We start from the raw sequence: 21,939 nt of genomic DNA on the forward strand, positions 1-21,939 counted from the left end.
TTTTTATCGTACCGACTTTAATAATGATGATCGAGGCTAGGCCTAATATTCAATCGCTGCTAACTTGGTTCAGAATGGAGCAATTTGACTGACATTTTCAGCATATTCTCTTTACAGTATCTATTTTTGACTGTTATAGTTAGGGGGGCTGGTGGCCGAATGGTTAACACGTGCACGCTGTATCATAAAGCCTGTCATTGAGTCAACTGGCGTGGTTTCGATTCCCCGGTTGTACGTGACAATAAATAGGATCGCCTGTCCAACCTCGTGGGATTTCTCACGGTCCTCCGGTTTCCTACCACTGCTAAGACACCTACGCGCAAGCGAATTATTGAAATAAAACTGAACTATGTGTAAGTCCCGAAATGACCTAGTTTGTATCGAGTGGACGTTAAACCCCATTTCTCGCTCTATCTCTTTATATAATCTTCCATAATGTATCTTTAATAAAACATATATTTCCAGGACTGCCGATCTGTAAATAAATGTTTATGATGCCACTGGACAACTGTTTTGATTTTTGGGTAGGGGTTGCAGGGAATTGGTCGGAAATGGAATCACGTTGATTTAAATGGTGATTTTCTTAGAGCTTGATGAAACATCTCTAAATATGTGTATAAGATTGCCATTGTGTGGGGTTGGGTGCCGGGATGGTGGGGGAGCATGTAATTTTGGGGACAGAAATCATGTGGTTCAAAATTGACCTTAAAAGTGGCTTCTCGTTAGCTTTTTCGTTTAGCACTAATTTCGTCAATCAAAATATTAAATTATAATGGTACTTTGCAAGAGGTCTGGAAATGTAAATCAAAAACACCGTAAATCAGAGACAGGTTTAGATATCAGTGTATTCTTAGAGTTCATCAGAAGATTCAAAATCAATGTTCAAAATTATGAGCGGGATAAATATCTTCTTAGTTGCTGTTCAACAGCTCGTCTATATCCTATGGATATGCTTTATGGAGCCGAATCGTTGTCATATTAAGAAAAAATATCATCGTTAAAAATGCAAATTTATCATAGTCAAAATGCGCAAGATTCTACTACAATACGTAAGGGTTGGGGGTGGTTGTTTACTCGCTTGGCTGTTTCGTTCTCAATTATCCTAAAAATAAATTAGTCTCTAAATCAGATGAGGTTGTTCCACTTGCATGTTTATTTCCAGAGTGAATATATATGTTGCGTTCGTTCGTTCGTTCGTTTCTGGAGTTTTACGTCCACTTCCACCTAAGGTGATATCGTAGACAAGATATATATGTTGCAATCTGCTTGAGTTTATATACATGTTGGTAACCAGGTCTGATTTAGAGCGTCCTAGGATTATCTCATTAAACAATTAGCACAATAGATTTAATTATAAGAATACAGTTTGAATGAGCTTAAGTTATATATCTCTAGACATTTTGGTAATTAAAACAATTAGATTAATTTACAACTAATCTATCAAGACTAAGGGTTGAGTAACGTCTATAAGAAATGTGTAATAATAAAATATATGTATATACGAAATGAACATGTGTAGTAATAATAAAATATATATAAAACTTTAAATACATAATATTACACAATTAATGTTGTATGTACATGTAGAGTTATACTTTATCACACAACCATTATGTTTTTATCGTTTTAGAAATACGATTTTTTCTTTTGAACCCTGGTGACAGATGTTCTACTCAATACAATATTTTTAATATAACATTGATCATTAGAGTTTGTCAAAATACCATTAGTAAGACCATTGTTTCAATAAAATTTAGTAATTGACTTGGAAAAACACAGGTCACAGACAGTAATTGTATTTCTTAGAATTGTTTCCTTGGTATACAACATTCTAACATGTATTCTCATATGAATACCTTGATCTAGCACGATTTGTTTTCATGTGATTCCCTTGAAAGCAATGATAAATCCTGTATTCGTATCTTTCATAAATGTTATTTCCTTGTAACAGATACGTACGCAACAGATAATGTTTCACACGAGTGACTCACGAGAACACGAGACAAACTGGGATAATGGTCTGAACAGACTAGTCACAAACGCTAATGACAAACCATCTGCAAAATAAATTGGAAGTGAGAATAACGTTATCAAATGCTTATATTATTGGTAGTAATTGATCTCGGTAACCGCGTTAACTCGGTGAGTAAGGTGTTGGCTTGCTAACCAGGACGTGACAGGTGTTGGTCAAGAAATTTTGTCGTTTTTTTTTTTTTAGGCGTTGTTACTCTTTGTCATTGGTGCAAGGAACAGCGTCTAGTTGTTCGTATGAATGGGGCGAAAACAGAGGACCCGTATACACGCTGGCAGTGTACAATACATGCCCGCCTTCTCTAGTCAGTTGTGGTCCCGTGCACTGTATATTGTTGGCGAACTTGCATAGGCAAAATAGATTACTGTGAATGCAAAATGGAGCTACGTTTATTAATTAGATCGCAGTAGATTAATTAAAAATATGCAGATTGCATTGACATATATAAACTTTGGTTATAGACTTGTTTATAAGATATATTCATAGTTGCGGTGGTAATTCAATTCACTTTGTGCAGATGCAATTGGTGTTCAAATTTATGTCGGAAACCGATATCAAGTAAGTTGATTTCGAGTTTTATCGAGGTCACTCAGGCAATTACTAAAGACCAGTTACTGTCTTTCAAAATAACAAGCAATTTCTCAGCAGCAGTGGCGGACTGGGTCTGAAAATATTGGCTGCCAGGAGACAAAGGGGGCCCACCCACCAATACAATTCTATCATTTATTTTTTAAAATGAATAAATTAAATTTTCAAAAAATATGTAAGTGGAAACTAAAGAATGTAATTAGAATGTTTCCCGATTTTGTTTTCTTTATATCTTTTGATAATATTTATATTTTAAATGTAGTGTCTAATGTCTAAAGGGCACACTTCCTCAGGGGCCCATTTGCCATTGGGCAAGCTGACAACCTGGCCAGTCTGCCACTGCTCAGCAGTAATGTGACAAATTTGCATTTCGCCACACGTTTAACATTCCTAAATTTGTATTAACCGCTTTTACTCTCGTCTCAGTATACTTACTTTGATAGCGTTGCATACAAAGGCACGGTGTCGTATGTTATAGGCAATGTTATTATTTGTACGGGAAACATGCCTTACACTGCCTTGATCATATTTTGTATGTGCCTGAAATAATTTAGTAGTTTTTGGGAGAGGGAGTCAATTTTAATGTCAAGTAGGGTAATCATCAAGGTGAATTACCTCTATTTCATGATTAGAGTCGATTTTTACTTATTACTTATTTGAATAAATATATATTGATATTATTTATGTTTCAGAATCTTTAATTTTATATGATTTAACTATGCTTAAAACATAGATATGACGTCATCCTTTGATGTGTTTAACCAGTATATAGGAGAATGTACGCTTTTCTTAAACAGTCGTCTATTATTTATAAAACTGTCCATTATTTATTGAAAATAATGGAAGGTTTACCAATAATAGACACTTATCTGAAAAATGAACATGTATTCTGGGACATGAAATTAGTTTAAAACCTTATAGTTACCGAAAAGTCACATGACCGTATGTTGATTTCACGTGTTTGTCTACATAAAGAATTCCACTTAAATCGGTCCGTTATATGTCACTTGTCCGTTTAATAGTACGTTCGGCACTAGATCGGTGATCATGCGCTGGGTGGAAATTCTTGGGTGAAAATTATAACAATCAAATTATATTAAAATTGACGTGGGTGAAAATTATAAAAAACAAATTATATTAAAATTGACTTGGGTGAAAATTATAAAAAACAAATTATATTAAAATTGACTTGGGTGGAAATCAAAATTGACTTGGGTGAAAATTATAAAAAACAAATTATATTAAAATTGACTTGGGTGAAAATTATAAAAAACAACTTATATTAAAATTGACTTGGGTGAAAATTATAAAAAACAAATTATATTAAAATTGACTTGGGTGGAAATTAAAATTGACTTGGGTGAAAATTATAACAAACAAATTATATTAAAATTGACTTGGGTGAAAATTATAAAAAACAACTTATATTAAAATTGACTTGGGTGAAAATTATAAAAAACAAATTATATTAAAATTGACTTGGGTGGAAATTAAAATTCACTTGGGTGAAAATTATAAAAAACAAATTATATTAAAATTGACTTGGGTGAAAATTATAAAAAATAACTTATATTAAAATTGACTTGGGTGAAAATTATAAAAAACAAATTATATTAAAATTGACTTGGGTGGAAATTAAAATTGACTTGGGTGAAAATTATAAAAAACAAATTATATTAAAATTGACTTGGGTGAAAATTATAAAAAACAACTTATATTAAAATTATGTCTAATTATAAGTGCATAGCAGAATATTGCAGAAAAACTAATTGCGTGACAAACGAAGCTATCAACACGAATATAATACTGTATGCAGATGAACGAGACTTTCACCGTTTTTAATACCTTAAATTACTGTCCAAAATTTTAAGGAAGACTTGGGATATATTTGAAGAATAGACACACTCCCTTAAAAGCTCAGGTATCAGAAGCCAATCTAGCAATGGCCAGAGGGGGATTTCTCGGGCCATTGCTTCAGGAATATGTTGCGATATTGGCGCATATCGGACCGTACTTCCTGGATTATGGCCCCCGATTGAACATAAAAACGTGTTTTGAGCCTTTGGAACCTAAAGAGGTTACAATTTTTATCCGATTTAAAAAACCGTTTAAATATACATGTATCACCGTTACACCATAATGACAGTTGAGTTCGAATTTCGTGAATTGGTGTGTGCCTTTGATCCTGTGTCCTATTACTTATATCAAAGTATATATTAAATTTCAAATCAAAATTTGGACGGCTAGTACCCTCCATATTAACCACCGTACTAAGAATATTATCAATATCTAAATCATTTTCGTGAGCAGCCTTTCCATCACAACTTTGACGGCTATTATCCCCCATATCAAGAACATCACAATTTTTACGGTTATTATCTTCCATATCGAGTACATTACCAAATGTAATCAGTATCCAAATGCTTATCACATATATTCTCATTATTAATATTTGTTTTCGACTGTGTTATAAACATGTCTCCATGTCGAATATTTTGGACTGTCTGTGTATGACTGGAGTATTTGTATGACTGGGGTGTTTTGTCACATGTAGTCATGAGCATGTGCATATTGTTTTAAGAATATATCCATTATTTTGTGGCTTGTTCTTTTAGAAAACTATTCATTCTTTGTATCTCTATGGTGCTATGTTTTATGTTTGATAATAGACTCAGACTGTCAATTATGTAAATAAAAAGAAAATCGCCCCTCAGTTGTTCTTTCTATACTCTTCAAAAAAAGTAGGGGATATTCAGAAACAATAGAAAACTTCGGAAATGCACTGCTGTTTTTATTAGAGGTAACCAGTGTATGCTAATAACAGGCCAATTGCCTACACGTGAACATAAACAGTTCATATGGGCGGCTTATCTGACGGCCCCAGTTCACTCGCAAAGAGATACACTGACAAAAGTGAAAATGGACGTTTTTGTTTTTTGTCTGAATAATGAGTAATTGCTCCACCATTTCTCAGACATTCAGCAATTCGTCGTGGCATGCTCCTAATCTACCGTCCAATCACGTTTCGGGGTAATCTGACCCACTCCTCTTGCAGTGCCACGGCAATTCCTGCAGTGTTGTCGGTTGACGTTGACATCGACAAACACGTCTACCGATCAAATTAAACGTAACACATTAAAGCAAAGATACACTAAATAGTAAATCTTATGCAAGAACGGATAGGAAAGCAAACATGGATAGGATAAACCAGAAAGCGGCAGTTTTCATCAACCCTTCCTTGAAGTGTGAAATTTGACAATGAATCCCTCCCACGTGTATGGCGCTATTGCGTGTCGCATGCGCAGCTCAGTGGTTCTGTTTGGGCGATACGTTCTTCATCTGTGAACATACTCTCAAAGCATGTCAAGTGTCCATGACTATTTATCATATGACAACCTGCATAGATATTTTCATTTCAATATCCCCTACTTTTTTTAAAGAGTATATTTACATAATAGACAGTCTTCGGCCATTATCCATCACTTAGTTAGTTTTATGTGAAACGTGGGTTCGTTTATTTTATTAGATTATATCTAGTTAGGGACTTTACCATTAAGATATTTATAACATATGGTTGTCATATATGGCGGCTCGACCGTAGCTGGCCGGTTACCTCTGGCTTGCGGCTGTGGTTTCGATCCCTGGTGATAGTGTATGTGGCTTGGAGATAGGGGCGCCTTCTCTACCTCGTGGGTTTACTCCGTGTACTCCGGTTTCCTCCCCCAGGAAAGACCCCTACGCGTACGCTAAGATAATAAAAAAATAAGGCTTGTCTGCGATATCACCGTCGGTGGAATCGGACGTTAAACACTAAGAACAACAATAGTATAGCAGGGGTGTCAAGTAGTACGATACTTTCTAGATAATCAGATCACCGTTGAATCGATTGTCTACGAATTATAATAAATGTATATGTGAGTTTTTACTATTCTTTGGGAAGGTATAAGATATATGTATTGTTCTTCCTTTATATGTAGGTGAATGGTAGAGGTCTAGAAATAGGCATCAATTGTGTCTTCATCGTCTATGAGAATTGGCGATCGTTTGATTGACAAACGACAACTACACCCACATATTCTCGATTATCACTTAACATGCTCAATGGCGATGGTAGCCTCGCTTGACAGGCTTTTCATCACCAGTTTCCGGTTGTCACATCAGCGAGTAACTGTAAACGTTAGCTTGGTCCGCCATTTATTGATTTAATTTTAAATGGACGAGGCTGTTTAAATCCAAACTGTATCCAAGCCATCCTTGGGTCTACAGAGTTGATTTTAAGCTTGTCTTGTAAATAAAGGTCTAATTAATAATTTCTATAACATCTGAAGCCTAAATAAAGACTTACAATAGGCAGATTTAGCTCTTGCATAATGTATGTTTATGTTCATTCACTATATAATAAAGTTATTGTGTTTCAACAATTAACCCATTACATGGCATTAGTCCAGTTGAATGTTGATGTTTCAACGGTTTGTTCCCGGAATGCCGTTAATTAAGTCATAAATCTATACTTTGTTTAAAACTTGTCACAGTGAGGACTGTTCAGTGTTAATGAGCTTGATCCTTAATCCTCAATGCTTAATAATTAATGACAGTCTGAACAAGAACAAACCTTTGTCGAAACCATCATCTCCCAGATACCACTACATTAGAACTTGAAGCATGCATGAACGAATTAGAATCTGGATGCACTGCATTTATTTTTTAAATTGAACGATAACAAAACAGAAAATATAATAATCGTGAATAAAAAGAACATTGACATCAACCATGTGACTACTGGATGTACTTAGAACCAGCTTTCAGGATAAGAATCGGCCCCACATGTGTAATATTTCGTATTCGTATTAAGAAAGGCATAACGACAATCGATATTTTGTTTACTCTGTCTACTTTATATATATGTATCAGTAACAATATCTTAGGTACGTCCCATATGTTGGCCTAGTTCGGATGAGCGTAGGTTGAATGAAGTATATGTTATTTTTTAAATGAAAATCCTGGTTTAAACAATATTTTATTTCGAGTACGACATGAGTATTTACAATATTGATATAATGGATTTGAGAACAAGCTGAAGCTAATATAGATTCATCTCCATGTAAATTATACATTTCAATACAATTACTAATATTTACAAATTCCAAAAGTATATTTTACATATTTACATTGATCAGTCAATCAATCTAGCAAGCAAGCAATCATGTAGTTAAGACCGTTTAACATTAATCACTATCACCTACAAATTGGTGTGTTCCCACTTAGCCGGCAGACTGTTAATCCTTTGACTGATCTTAAAACTATAGTCTGTTTAAAGGTAGTCACTCAAGAACCGTTCACTTGTCTACGATATCACCTTAGGTGGAAGTGGACGTAAAACTCCAGAAACGAACGAACGAACCGTTCACTAGTGTTTAGCGTTAATGAGCTCTTAATCCCTCTTAATATAATTTATTAACCAACTAATTAATGACATTTTGAACACTGTTCATGCCGGCGTTATGATTTCAAACTGGAATTCAATTCACTATATTAATATAAATAGGTATGGAACAAATATTTCCTATTTAGTGGGGCTGTAAAATGATTGTTATGTTGTAAGGCATTTATTTATAAATTATATAATGCTATTTAATAAAAGTTAAATATGTAAATTGTAATGCATTTTTATATGTGTAAATCATTTAATGTTATTTAATAAATATTAAATTTGTTAAAATCAATATATTTTTATATGTGTAAGCTATTTAATGTTATTTAATAAAAGTTAAATTTGTTAATATCAATACAGTTTTAGTCTTAAAAAAGATATGGACTATAGTTTATAACACCATTGTTCTAGGATTAACTCTGGATTAGCGGCAAAATTTGACATCAAAGCCTGCCGGGTAAGTGGGAACACCCCTACAAGGTACCTTATTTATCGAAAGCGTTTAGTGCGGACAGCTGCTACAATCGAAATATGGACCACGGTTTATGATCTGTCTAGATGTGTGATTACCCAAAAAAGTGCCGGTCCAAAATTGTTATGTTTGATTGTTATGTTGTAAGGCATTTATTTATAAATTATATAATGCTATTTAATAAAAGTTAAATGTGTAAATTGTAATGCATTTTTATATGTGTAAATCATTTAATGTTATTTAATAAATATTAAATTTGTTAAAATCAATATATTTTTATATGTGTAAGCTATTTAATGTTATTTAATAAATGTGGACCACGGTTTATGATCTGTCTAGATGTGTGATTACCCCAAAAAGTGCCGGTCCAAAATCCGTGTCGAAATAGGTCAAATTGTCTAAAATGCTTGAATATTCCAAATGCCACCCAATTATCATAATATGATCGATTGGTATGAAAATATGTTTTCGGGGTATAATCCTCCATCTATATCGAAAATACTCTTTTTGCGCAAAAATGCATGTTGCTCAGTAAACGTGATGAGTTCAGTAAAGTCTTGTCAAAGAAACTATGTGATTTGAATAAGCTTCCCATATTCATATTATCACGTGTTTTACCTTTGTATATATTTTATCCAGAGCAAAAATATCAGGTGATTTACGTAAAATCAATGTGTTGCCCTTTGTCGGGGATGCGAATAAAACAAATGAAATAGGGTTTAAGTTTAACGTCGTACTTTTCTGCATCAACCGGTATAATGAAGACGGACATAATATATACCGTGTGCTATGTAGGAATTTTGCATGGCTACGATTTACTATTATTCCAACTGTCAAGAGTTCTTTTACATGTATATATGTGACAGTCAATGTCTACAATCAGGCAATGTGTAGTATGTATTATTAAATGTGTATGACTATGTCGACATAAATGATGATCATGTTACACGTTAAACATACATTATGCAAGAGCTAAATCTGCCTATTGCAGGTCTTTTTTTAGGCCTAAAATGTTATATAAACTATTAATTGGACATTTATTAACATGAAGAGACCTTAATCAACATTCGATAACATCTTATGTGTCGGATTTTTACTGGATTTGAATCCGATCTGCTGCTCAACGCTCATTGATGATTAAATTCAAAAATTGATAATCGAGACTATGTTTTTTTATCGTACCGACTTTAATAATGATGATCGAGGCTAGGCCTAATATTCAATCGCTGCTAACTTGGTTCAGAATGGAGCAATTTGACTGACATTTTCAGCATATTCTCTTTACAGTATCTAGTTTTTAACTGTTATAGTTAGGGGGGCTGGTGGCCGAATGGTTAACACGTGCACGCTGTATCATAAAGTCTGTCATTGAGTCAACTGGCGTGGTTTCGATTCCCCGGTTGTACGTGACAATAAATAGGATCGCCTGTCCAACCTCGTGGGATTTCTCAGGGTCCTCCGGTTTCCTACCACTGCTAAGACACCTACGCGCAAGCGAATTATTGAAATAAAACTGAACCATGTGTTAGTCCCGAAATGACCTAGTTTGTGTCGAGTGGACGTTAAACCCCATTTCTCTCTCTATCTCTTTATATAATCTTCCATAATGTATCTTTAATAAAACATATATTTCCAGGACTGCCGATCTGTAAATAAATGTTTATGATGCCACTGGACAACTGTTTTGATTTGTGGGTAGGGGTTGCAGGGAATTGGTCGGAAATGAAATCACGTTGATTTAAATGGTGATTTTCTTAGAACTTGATGAAACATCTCTAAATATGTGTATAAGATTGCCATTGTGTGGGGTTGGGTGCCGGGATGGTGGGGGAGCATGTAATTTTGGGGACAGAAATCATGTGGTTCAAAATTGACCTTAAAAGTAGCTTCTCGTTAGCTTTTTCGTTTAGCACTAATTTCGTCAATCAAAATATTAAATTATAATGGTACTTTGCAAGAGGTCTGGAAATGTAAATCAAAAACACCGTAAATCAGAGACAGGTTTAGATATCAGTGTATTCTTAGAGTTCATCAGAAGATTCAAAATCAATGTTCAAAATTATGAGCGGGATAAATATCTTCTTAGTTGCTGTTCAACAGCTCGTCTATATCCTATGGATATGCTTTATGGAGCCGAATCGTTGTCATATTAAGAAAAAATATCATCGTTAAAAATGCAAATTTATCATAGTCAAAATGGTAAAAATAAATGGCCATTTTCGCGATTTTTCACTTGTAAATATCACATAACACTTAATACATTTATTGGATATTTAACATCATGAAAATCACTATTAGTATCAAAACAAAAATTGATAGACAAAAATTAAAAATGTATAAATATAGTTATGTTTTTTCCCTCTCTACTTTTTGCCTTTGCAAATTCACTGTAAAATTTTCATCTTTGCATTTTCAACTATCAGATTTTCTCCATTGCATTTTCGACTATCACAATTTCTCCAATCTAACTGATCATACAAGGAAATGGGCGTGTTTCCGAGTTCGGCCGAAGTTGACTAAAATTAATGCTCCCTGGGACACGACGTCATAAATAAAATAGAACAATTCTTAACAGTTATGAATAACCCAATGAGGCAGTAATATTAACCGAGATGTTAGATACTGACGTCTTATGACGTCAACTTCGGCCGATTGGAAAAGTTTAAAGTGAATTTGCAAAGGCGAAAAATAGAAAGTGAAAAAGAGAAACTAGATTGTTATTTTTTGTTTTGTTTGGATACTACTATAGTGAATTTGTGTTATGTGATATTTACAAGAGAAAAATCTCGAAAGTGGACAATTTTACCATTTTGACTATGATAATTTTGCAATTTTAACAATTATATTTGAAATTAATATGATAACGATTCGACTCCATAATGCTTGGGATGTCTATTTCGCCCGAGCAAGAACGCAAAATACAGTTTATTTCAGCGCCTCCATTATTTTGCAACGCTAAATGGAGTAGGTAAGCTATTTTGGTGTCCCCGTGGTTTGTTTTCAGTTCTAGGATATTCTCGACACTTTCAATACTAATCTTGAAATATTTTTTGATCCAATCAAGATTAGTATGGAAAGTGTCGAGAATATCTCGGCCTACATCCTTTCAGTGGTAATGACCATCGGTCTTTCTTTTCCAAGATAATTCCAGACAGACAAATGATGTTTCTGATGATGTAATTGCTGGTTTAGATTTTCTTTTTTTAAGCGATATATGGGTCATTATCAATATTGATGTAAATTCCTGTCTCTCTGCCCTTTTTTAAAACCTAACTGAAAAAACACACAGCTTTGAGTATCCACTAAATATATTATAATGTATTTGCTTATATTAAAACAGAAAAAATATTAGATACATAATCAATATTTCAAAAATATTAGATTTAGAGCTCAAAAATGACAAAATTTGTTGTCCCTTTTTACCAAAAACAACTTGAATGATTTAATAATATAAAAGTAAACTCTTGTTTAAAAACAATTACGTATTTTTGTAATGGCTACAAATACGTTTTATTCAACGTTGTTTTTAAAAGAGTTTCTGTCCCTGGAAATTATGTCCACCCTGTAACAGAGTAGTAAATCATAAAATAATAAAGGACCTTTTTGTTGACGATTGATGTAATTTCTTGTCTAAATTTCCCCCGCCTTCTGGGTTAAATGACAACAAACGGTTGATCTGCCTAGATTAAATATTTTATAACAACCCCCCCCCCCCCAAAACCAAACCCTAAACAGCATTTGGTAACTAAAATCAATGAGTATTTTTTAAAAGCATCTTTCCAGTAACAACCTTTTGACATCTTTATATATTCAGGGTATAAGTTTTTTTGTTCTTAGCAAATATAAATTTGAGTGACCTTGCCTAGATGAAAGACATTAACAGCATAGTGGAATAATTACTTATTTAATCAAGGATTTATTGTCTGTAAAATAATGTCAGTCCTGTAACAGTCCATTTTGTAACGGCTAATTTTGTTACTGGATGGACACATTTTGTTACATGATTGACATGTGATATGTTCTTAAACTGGCTTTCCTTAATGATTAAGATTGTTGATAATTACTACAGTAACAAATCACACTATGTTAAGTATCCTACATCAACAATTATACAGTTATTATTCCATTATATACAATTTATGGGCAATCTGGTTTTGTTACAGTAAGGCCAATAAGTAATGGTAAATGTAAGGGGCTTGATTCTTTGTTGTTATATCAAACATTTGAACACATTATCTGTTTTTCATTTGAATTAACTTCAACCCATTTTCAAAATTTGTCTAGAAGCGTTTTGTCGCATTGTCATATCAATGCCACTGTAGAACTCAGAGTGAGTATTTTATCTGAATCGGGACTCTATATTATGTATCTTAACACCCTCTTTCTAGAGAGAGAGACGGGGGTGGGGGTTGGGGCGGTGGTTCAGCGAGTAAGACATTGGTTCGCCATCCTTTATGTTATGTGTTAGATCCATATGTTCACCGCGAAAGTTCATCTGGGTTTGCCGGTGTGCCCCCCCCCCCCAGTGGCGGATTAAGCTCCACCAAGGCCTGAGGCGGCAGTTGCTGGAGGGCCTATTTAGTTTTTAAAGTTAGAGCCAAGGCAGTTGCTAACATTGAAAACGGGATTCGTTACTGAGGTTATAATATTATTAAAATATTAGTTATAACTATTGAAATTTGTCGTACAAAATGCTTTGACAGCAGAAACGTCACCGGAAACCAACTGTACATACACCTATTTTCAAGGATAATATTTCCTCATGATGGGGTGTTTACATCGAAACTAGCGCAAGATCTTTTGCTAGATATTTTTTCTTAAGCCAAAGTCGTTTGATATTGGTAATGTAACTTTATATGCCCATAAATGACGTCACGTGGATATAACATATTAAGCAAGACATAACCGAAAACTTACAAGGATTTAACGTTTAAAAAAATAAGATCAGATCTCCAAACAATAGGGCCTATTTAAAATGGCGTGGGCCTAATTAATTTCGGGTGAGGGCCTTTGTTGATTCCCGTTGGGCCTAAACCCCACCCACTAACATTCATTGTCTATGCGTTTTTAATCGTATCAAACAAGTCTAAAAAAAATTTTTTTACAAAATCTTTGGGCCTGAGGCTGCAGCCTCATCAGCCTCACTGATAATCCGCTACTGCCCCCCCCCCCTCGTCAGTGATGCAGGACAAATGACCTGACAAGGAACAACGTGTGGGTGTGACGAAAAACTGAGGTCCCTTGTATACATTGACATGGACGTAAAAGAACTATTGACAGTTGGAAGTCGATATATATAGCCGGGGAGAAGGATAATGTTTAACGCAAAACAAATTGCAAAAGAAACCAATGCAGTTCGGTTAAATAATACATTAGACAACATCACACTCAAATTCGGCCGAATTCGACCGACTTCGGCCAGGGACAAATAACGTAATTAACGTAACTCAATATGGCGGTCTTTAGGAAGTTTCGGAGAATGATATCTCGTAACCAGTATGTTTTAGTGGTGGGAGAATAACTATTTTGTTTTTAAATTCTTCAAACCAAAAGTAGTTATAGAGGCGAAATGTGCCGAAAAAACAAATTTGAAAAAAACAAAACAACAAAAGATGTATTTTTTCACATGGACGGCTAATGGCAGCCAAATTTGATGGCCTTTTTTCCATATAACCAGCAAGAATCTCGTAAGATGTGACTTTTACTGTGTCTTTTATATGGTTTTCGATGTCTCTGTATTCAAAGATAATTTCAAAAATCCAACATGGTCTTAATTCAAAATGGTTCCATATAAATTTGTAAAATATTGTATTTAGTTTTTGAATAGTAGAATCAGACACTGGGTTTATAGCTGACGGGTAAATAATTTTGAGATACAAAATGTTTTAATTTCTTTTGTATTTTTCCAATTAAAGTTAATTTATGCTTATCCCATACTTTTAATATCTTTTCTATTTCAATTATTTTATTTCTAAAATTTAATTCATCGGTAATAAGAGTGTCTTTGGAAAAATATATCTCAAGAATTTTTATGAATTTTTTTAATAAAGTTATTCCATTTGATGTTAAATGATGTATTACATTAGTTTCATTGCTATTCAGATCTATCGCCCCAATCTTATTAACATTAATTATAATTCCCGAAAATAAACCAAAGAGTCTCAATATTTCAAATAAATGTCGCTCGGAGTTAAAATCATTTAATAATACAGTTATTTCGTCAGAAAATACTATCACTTTTTATAGATTTACCACTAAATTTTATTCCATTCATATTTAAATTATCTCTAATAGCGTATAACATGAATTCAATTATCATAACATTAAAAATATTGGAGGACATTGGGTCGCCTTGTCGAACGCCTCTATTTACATGAAAATAAGGTGTAGTAAGGCCATTGGTTTTTTTTAATCTACAACAGGTGATATTCTTGTAAAGGGCTTTTATCCATCTAATAAAATTACGCCCGAAACCGTACGGCGATAAATCTTGTATTAAAAAGTTATGATTTATGCTATCAAAGACTTTTTGGAAATCTATAGCCAAACGAAAACCTGTTAATCTATTTTGATTTGCAAGTTCAAAGCAGTCTGTGATAATACGGGTATTCTCGTGAATATAGCGACCTGGTATAAATGCGGTTTGATTAGGGTGTCTTAATTGGTCCAAATAAAGTTTGAATCTGTTAGACAAAACTTTGCTCATCATCTTAACATAGCGTGATGGGTCTCCGGTGTTAGTTGTAGTTGTACATGTTTTATATTTATCACCCTCACGGATAAGTTTGATAATTGATTGGCGCTGTGTTACGGATAAAGATTCATTCTTCTTCAAAGCTACAGTTGTATGAGTTTCATAATAATACATAAATATCAGGTCAAAAATGTCTATAAAATTCAATTGTGATGTTATCATTTCCTGGAGATTTATTTATGTTTAACGACATCAAGACCTTCTATTGTTCGAAGTAGTCAATTTTGAATTCAAATAAATCTTTCTGATATTCATTTAGCTTTTCTACGGGTATCAAGTTTGTTATACAATTATTTTTCATTTTTAATACACGAATCTCACAAAGGATATAAATTTTTATAAAAAAGAAATATCTCATCCTATATTTCAATGAGGTTAAATATCAAAGAGCCGTCTTATTTTTAAGCTTCTTTATTGCAGTGGCACTCATTCTTTCTTTTTCCAAGTTCAAAAAAGTTTGCTCCCTGTGACTCCTCGGTATAAATTTTGTCTATTGATTGTTTAACCTCAGTATATTGATCATAAAGTTTTTCGATAATTTCAATGTCTCTAGGTACTTGTTTATTTATAAGGATTTCAAGTTGGATCAGTTCAGCAACAAGTCTGGTTTTAACAGATCTTTTAAATTTTTTGTTTCTTTTTGGAATATTCTATTGAGAATTATTTTATCTTAAATTCACTGAAGTCCCATAAAATGTTTGTCAAGATTTTTACTTTTCCATATTGGTATAGATGATTTTATTAGACTGGTATATGTGTTGTCTTTAATTAACAAGGCGTTAAACATTGGACCGCGAGGGTAATTAGTTATTTTGATATGTAGGTGAATTGATGAATGGTCGGTAAAGGAAGTTGGTTTTATTGTACATGATTTTATATAGTCTTGGAGGTTTTCCGATATGAGCCAAAAATCTATTCGATTTTGTATTAAATAAATTTATATCTGCTTGTCTCAGATGCATTATATAATTATCCATTAATAATGTACTTAGAGGTAAATAGAACAAGCTGATTATGGAAAATGAGAATAGGTTTCAATTTTAAAATTTAATATATTTTCCAAAGTGTAACCTTTTTTCTAACCTGAACATCAAATTAAGAGGCTCAGGTTAACTCTTTTACTAACACAAACTCTAACACTAACTTTGTCGTGGGAAGTGTCGTCAAATAGAATAAATATAATAATATTATAAATACCATAACGTTGCCTTTATGCATTTGGAGGTCGGTCTGGGTTGCAAACAGGTGTCATCGATAAATATCTGGTAGTACGAATTTGGCCAGCCTTTGGTACCCATCATTAGCAACATCATAAGGGGTAACGTTTTAGATGCTATGTCTGAGCTCAGGGCTCGTAGAACTCAAACTATAGATTATAGTTTTTTAAATACTGATATATAAACAAGGATTTACACAATACGGTTAAAGCGAGATTCAACTATTTGAAAACACAATGCGAAGTCCGTATTGAAGTCAAAATATTGAAGTCCATGTTGATGTTCAAGAAATAAGAAGACGAGATCTCAGGATAGTCTCACACACAATCAAATTAATCTGCCCAGATTAATCTGACCACCTCGAACATGATCTGATATAATTTGATATCATATAAAACCATTCATGCTTATATGCTCAATTCAATTGATCATTGTAGAACATTGATGAAATAAAACAATAATTTGTCGACATATATCTACTACGCAGTATGCAATAAGTACAAATATCCATGTATATTATAGCAAAATATTTGTATTGATTCTAAATTATCATCATAAATTAATTTAATGTACTTAGAGCAGATAGACCAATATAGCATACAATGAATTATTATTATATATTATCAACGCGGTGTTCGTATCTCTCTGTCACTTCATATGTTTCAATGGATTTTTACACGTAATCTAAGCTATTATCTATGGCAACCGTATTCTGTCAGTAGTACAATCAGTAATTGGGATTGGCTGGGGTGATTCACTTCCTTGTAAAAAAAAGTAATAATTATAAACAAGCGGTATGCCAGTACCGCTAACATCTGTTTGAGAGATGGAAAACCTGTTTAGCATAAAAATCACACTTGTAATACATTATTAAGCACAGGGCGTTCACATCATAAAAGTTCCCCAACATATGTCGAGGGGAGGGGGGATCCCCGGTCCCCATATCCCACAGAACTTTAATGGAGCTAAATCGCTAATATTTGGGACCTAGAAATTGACACAAATGGGTCACAACGCATCTAATAATGTAAAATGAATGTATATAAACTGATTTACATTCAATCGTTTCTGTTTTTACTGTAATTTCTAATGTTCGGCGACGCCAGAAGTCTCAATCGAATGGCGCTCTCTAGCGTCTGGTTATTCCAGTCTACACCGATAGTATTTATTGCGCATGCTCTCCAGATAAGAACATGGCGCGATTGTTTGATATGACTTGTCGAATATATCTAGCCTCGTTCTTCGAGTCCCTTATTACAAATAGCACTGAAACGCATTATGGTACACGATTCGTGTACCAATGGTAAAGTGTTTATTTTGTATTAAATATTGGATGTCAGAAGCCCATCTTTTCCCGGTACGATCACGACATCAATGTTGATTTAAACTGACAAATAATTCATGTTTTCAAAGTCCAAGGCTTTGGGCGTTACAGAGTTAGAGACTTAGCTACTTTAAATTCCTTAAAATCTTCTTGTTCACATTTTATCGATTTATATCATACAAAGCATTTTTATCAGATTTGTACAGTTTTTAACCGCCAGTGGCGGACTGGCCAGGTTGTCAGCTTGCCCAATGGTACGTAGGCCCCGGAGGAAGTGGGCCCCCTTAGATATTAGACAATATATTCAAAATATAAATTATCAAAAAATATATAAATATTAGAATTTTTTTTTATTAATATGAAAATATTATAAAAGTTCTATTATATCTACAATTCCATTACATGATTATGATAATTAATATTGTCTAGAATATAAATCTTAAAATGTATTCTACTGTGTACTGCCAGCTAATTTTAAAAGTACATGTAAACTGTAATTACTAAAGAAAAAAAAATTCGGGAAAATTCTAATTACATCTTTTTGTTTCCATTTACAAATTTTTTGAAAATTTAATTTATTCATTTTAAAAATTAAATGATAGAATTGTATTGATGGGTGGGCCCTTTTGTCTCCTGACAACCAATATTTTTTTAGACCCAGTCCGCCACTACTAACCGCTTAGTTGAAGATTATGGTCAATGCGATCAAACCTTTCTTTCATTTACGGTAAAGCGCCGAAAGTTGAATGCCGAACACAACGTGTCTAGTCGATTTGGATTCACCGCATCTGTGTTTTATTTCCGGCTTCCCTTTTTTTTCTTTTTTTTGGGGGGTGGGGGGGTGGGGATGCATCAAAGTTACAACTACAATGGACGAATAAGGCGAAATCAAGCAAAAACAAGTGGACTGATCACAAGCGACCAATTAAAACTACTTCAAAATAAATATGGTCTATGGCCTTTTTATTTAAAAAAAAAAAGTCCGAAAGCGAAACTATGTGGTCCACGAATACCAGTCTTAGCAGCAGGTAGAGTCCTCCATATTGTTTACATTGACTGCAGCACAAAATTAAGGGACACGTCTCGCAATCAGTTACCATTCAGAGCTGGATAACCGGGGCACTGTCAAAGCTCGGGACATAAAAAAAAAAATTTTTTTAGAAAAAATAAAAATAAAAATCTTTTTCAGAAAATAATAATAAAAAAAATCCGTTTTTTAAAAAAATTTAAAGGATAAAAAAATATAAAATATTTAAATGTTAAAATATATAAGGTATTTAAATAAAAAGAATGTAGGGGATATTGCAATGCAAATACCTATGCGGTTTGTGATATGATAAATAGTCATGTTCACAGATGAAGAACTTATCGACCCAACAGAACCACTGAGCTGCACATGCGACACGCAATAGCGCCATACACGTGGGAGTTTTTTTTTGTCAAATTTGACACTTCAAGGAAGGGTTGATGAAAACCGTCGCGTGATGGTTTATCTACCCATGTTTGCTTTCCTATCGGTTCTTGCATAATATTTACTGTTAAGCGTATCTTTGCTTTAGTGTGTTACGTTTAATTTGATCGGAAGACGTGTTCGTCCACGTCAACGTCAACCAACATCACTGCAAGAATTGGCCGTGGCACTGCAAGAGGAGTGGGTCAGATTGAACCAAATCGTGATTGGACGGTTGATTAGGAGCATGCCACGACGAATTGCTGAATGTCTGAGGATTGGTGGAGCAATTACTCATTATTAAGACAAAAATCAAAAACGTCAATTTTCACTTTTGACGGTGTATCTCTTTGCGAGTGAAATGGTGCCGTCAGATAAGCCGCCCATATGAACTGTTTATGTTCATGTGTAGACAATTTTCCCGTTATTAACATGCACTGGTTACCTCTAATGAAAACAGCAGTTCATTTCCGCAGTCTTGTATTGTTTCTGAATATCCCCTACTTTTTTTGAAGAGTATATATGGATGTACTGTTTCAGTGATGGAAGCCGTAGAACGTGCGCGTGGCTGTAAATTTTTCCAGTAATTCTTAAATAAACTATAACACATACTTATGGAAGAACAATTACTGATTTATTTGGGCGACGTTTCGAAGAGTATTCTCTCAACGTTTTCAAGCAAGTACAGTAACAAGTGTGTAGAGAAATTATATATAGACAAGCAATAACAACAATTCAGAAACCATGCATGACAACAACAAGATCAAAGGATTAAAAAACAACATGATCAAAGGCAATATACATATGACGGATTATAGGGGTAAATAATTTTAATTGGACAACCAATCATGACAAATGAGAAACCATACATTATGTGATTGGCTAGGTGAGGGTACATCAAGGGAATAATAAAGGACTGATAATAGGGGTAAACATACCATTAAACCAAACAAAAGTGAAGCCATACATGTAACGAAAACATCAGAGGAGTAGTGAGCTACATAGGGATTAAATGGTTAAGCCATATTTAAGTGAATTACAAAATATTAGTATTAAAATGCACACAACATAGCACAACTAATGATAGTCCAACATTCTTAAATATTTAAATTTATTTCAGCTTGTTTTGTTTTAAAGGACCTAAGTCCGTAACTCAAAATCCTCCAAAATCTTCGACATCGAAAACACGAATTATTGGTCAATTTAAATCAACATTGATGATGTAAACTTACCGGGAAAAGATGAGCTTCTGATATCCGATATTTAAGATAAAATATTTTTTTTAACATTGGTACACGAATCGTGTACCATAATGCGCTTCAGCCCAGTTGTATTGAGAGACTCGAGGGACGAGGCTAGACACATTGCACCAAATCAAATGGAGTTATGTAGACTAGAATAACTAGACGCTAGAAATTTGCACTCGATTGAGATTGCTGACTTATTTCGCCGAACATAACTGATTTGAAATTGGAGTAAAAACGGAAACCATTAAATCAGTTTATATACATTCATATTACAGTATTATATGCGTTGCGACTCACTTTTGTGAATTTCTAGGTCCCAAATGTTAGCGATTTAGCTCCTTTAATATCTTTTACTTTCTGAATACTTACGAATATACTCAATGGTCACACAACATGCACAGAGCTATAAATATAAATTAAACATCTGCAAAATATTTTTTTTCCACGCGTTCAAAATTTACAGTAGTAAACTTACCATTTAAATTATCTTGTTCTCCTTCTGTAATGAATACCTGGATTATGGATTGTCGGGTTATATGCGATGAACAACCTGTGCATTTTATCGATTTGTGAACATATGTTTTCGTGCAATCATTTAAAGTTTACATAGAACTTAACTATTTGTTATATTCTGATTGACCAGTTAGACAATCGTCCAGTCAGAATATAACAAATGGTAAAATTCTATGTAAACTAAGGCCTATATTTTCGAAGGTAGATTAGTGCTAATCATAGATTAAATCTCCGATTTTCTGACCAGTTATATTCTAAAAAGCCGACTAAATTTTAAATTAAGATTTTTATAAACTTTGATTAGCCTAATCATTGAGTTAATCCTTGTTCTAGAATACCATAAAATGTGATATTCTTGAGCGTTGACTTGTAATTAGTCTTTGACTAAGTTATCCCAAATATTAGTCATCTAGGTGGGGTAGTTAAAGGAAGGATTAAGTGCATGGATATGCCATTATGATGCATTCAATTATGCAGTTATGAACTACAGCTCACACCCTATGTACATTAAAGTATGCATGATAGACACGCACAATTGATGATTAAATCCATCAATGCCACATGGACTCAAAATGGACAGTTTTTATCGTCAATCACGATGCTGAATTGCATCTCTAACTCTGAACCACCATACTTATTATGACTCCTATTTTTGGCTCAAAAGACGACATCTTGGAATTCTATTCAGAATCATTGACGAATCATAGCGAGGGCAACAGACGCAAATGCCTCTGACCAGGGTCCAGCGATTTTGTGACATTTTGTTTATATCTTGTAAAAAAAAAATAATGAAGATCCATTTCGAAAAAATCGCGAAACAAAGTGGCCTTTTTTCGAAGAGTTTTGAAATTATTAGGTAGGGGGGACCCCAGGGGGAATAGTCAGAAAAAAAAACTGATATCAACGATTTC

At 33.7% G+C, this 21,939-nt stretch overlaps 1 protein-coding gene across 1 annotated transcript in view; it reads right to left on the reverse strand.

Annotated features, from left to right (window-relative positions):
• Positions 1-21,045, reverse strand: part of LOC126831747 (carbohydrate sulfotransferase 11) — a 42,314-nt gene extending 21,269 nt beyond the window's left edge. The window contains exon 1 of the mRNA XM_050562398.2: positions 20,991-21,045. The gene's annotated coding sequence lies outside the window, so the exon portion shown is untranslated. The remainder of the gene's footprint in view (positions 1-20,990) is intronic.
• Between the last annotated feature and the right edge of the window lie 894 nt (positions 21,046-21,939).

This window comes from Patella vulgata, chromosome 9, assembly GCF_932274485.2.
Source record: "Patella vulgata chromosome 9, xgPatVulg1.2, whole genome shotgun sequence".
Taxonomy (NCBI): Eukaryota; Metazoa; Mollusca; class Gastropoda; family Patellidae; genus Patella; species Patella vulgata.